The sequence below is a fragment of the Triticum dicoccoides genome, chromosome 2B (genome assembly GCF_002162155.2).
Source record: "Triticum dicoccoides isolate Atlit2015 ecotype Zavitan chromosome 2B, WEW_v2.0, whole genome shotgun sequence".
Classification (NCBI taxonomy): Eukaryota; Viridiplantae; Streptophyta; class Magnoliopsida; order Poales; family Poaceae; genus Triticum; species Triticum dicoccoides.
The window spans coordinates 153,254,198-153,256,475 of record NC_041383.1 but is presented as its reverse complement, the minus strand read 5'-3'; the positions used below and the strand labels follow the sequence as shown (position 1 = coordinate 153,256,475).

Sequence of the window (2,278 nt, the reverse complement as noted above, 5' to 3'; positions counted from 1 at the left end):
CACACACACACACACACACACACACACACACACACACACACACACACACGCGACCGTCCTCACCAAGTGACTACAACTAGCGAGGAGGTGCCCTCAACTATAGATACGCAACGACATTAGGCCTCGCCCAACCTTGCCTCTAGCTTAAATGGCGAAGCACCGAGACTCGGAGCAACAGGGCAGCATCACTGCCATTGCCAGACACTTCCAGGGACGAATGCAGCTTCAGGACTGCCCAGCCCGACGTACCTCGCACCCATGTGCCTAGAGAGTCGGCGGGTGAAAGGCAAGGCCTGATTGGAACTGGTGTAGCATTCATTGGGGAGCGCCGGTGCAGGCCAACGTTGCGACTTGCTCCTTGTGTAGCAGTCTACACCAGAGCGATGCATCGCCAACCACCATCTACCGCATCAAGTACTCCACTTGCCACCAAAGCAGCGCCATCAAGAGGGAAACGGCGTTGAGACGCCGCCGCTGCCTGGTCCGGGAGGCCGGACCTAGGATTTCTCCCGGTGCTCGAGGAAGAGGTCCGGTCAGGGTCATGCCAACGCCTCCAAGGAGGTGACGGCACCCTCGGGCGTCGCCGTTGACAGCGCAGGCCGTCGCCGCATGGGGATTTCGCCCCGACCCAAGAACGAAGACCTCAGATGCAGTGGCAGACCGGGCATGGCGGAGAATCGTCGGAGAAGACCAACACACATGGGGGAAGCCTAGAAACATTGTCATCGCAGGAGTGGGCACCGACCAGCGCACCTCTAGCAGGCCGGCCACCGCCGGGAGCGCGTCCAGCAGGCGGCAGCAGCCACCTACACCGCACCGCTGCCATGCTGGCCCGTAGCCTCCGCCACCAGGATCCGCCGGGGCACAGCGGAGCAGCAACCGTCAGGGTCGCCGCGCGCGTGCTTACTAACCCAGCGGCAACCGTCGGTGGCGGCCGGGAGGGGTGGGAGGAGGGAGAAGGGTGGGTGGGGGCAGAGTGATTGTCGCGGGCCTGGGCGGGCTCGTGCGTCCCAGATCTGGGCGCCCTCAACTCTGCCGCACGCATCAGCGGCCGGCGGCCGCCATGGCAGCGCCACCGCGCACGCAGTCCACGCCATGTCGACCTCCCCGCGAGCAGACGGCCGCCCGCCGCGCCACCGCGCGCTCCCGCCGCTCCAGCGCGCTCAGCAGCAGCGCGCGAGCACACGAACGAGGGCCCCGCCGATGCCGTCCACCGGTGAGGGCTTTGCCCGCCGGCATCCTCCGGCGACGGCGAGGGCAGGGAGTGGAAGGAGGGGAGCCTGGGCGGCGGCTAGGGTTTCGCCTCCCGAGTCGCCCCTGGGAGCGACGCGGGGGCTCGCGGGGGGAGGGGGGAGAAGAAATTTGGGTGTTTCTCACTTCAACAGTAATCAAGGGTAGTGCCCCGAGCAAAGAGTTGTATCCCGAATATAATTAGTTTAATTAGAAATGTCACTATTCATGTGCTTCGGGCCAGGCTCGGGCTAAGGATGCCGGGCTTGGCGAGAAAGTGGAACCCGAGCCCGGCCCAGATGTTAGGTTCGCATTCAGCCCACCGGGCCGGATTGTCCATGCACATGTCTAATGAGCCCGGCCCAGATGTCGGCCCTCCAGGCCGGGCATGGGCATTTATGCATGCTGAGCATATGTTAGGCATGTAACAATATCTTTCGTTGCAACGCACGGATGGTTATGCATATGTGGGACATGTAACAATATCTTCCGTTACAACACACAGTCATTTATGCACGCTGTGTATATGTGAGATGCATAATAATATATTCTGTTGCAATGCACATGCATTTACGCTAGTCCAACTTACGGTAGGCCGCGAGCGCTCGCCGGAGGAAGTATAGCGCCTTCCGTAAATTGGGCCCTCCGCCAGTTCGACGTCGTTCATGAACGTCGAAACCTGTTTATTCTGTCGTATTTTTCTCCGCTGCATCCATGATTAAGTTGAAGTCGTTCGCTACCGATCGGAGATCCATGATGAGCTGCACGAAAGCTCATGTAAAGCCAGGTTGTAGACTGTTCATCATTTATTCTCTAGCTATTCGAAGTTTTCTAAAAAACGTAATCATTCACATTTGCACTGTGTTGTCGGTGTGATGGTGTCATAGCTAGGTTTGTGAAAAACGATTTTTTGTCTAAAAACACCACCTGCTGAGTCGAATTGCCAGAAAAGACCATCTGTATAATGAATTGTCAAAAAAGACCAGCATCATCGTGGCGGCAGGTGCGCCAGCCAATACGTGGCACCTGCCGCCACAGGCGAAGGCGG

General features: G+C 59.0%; 1 pseudogene; it reads right to left on the bottom strand.

Annotated features, from left to right (window-relative positions):
• Window positions 1-539: 539 nt before the first annotated feature.
• Window positions 540-1,239, bottom strand: LOC119367820 (annotated as a pseudogene).
• Window positions 1,240-2,278: the final 1,039 nt, after the last annotated feature.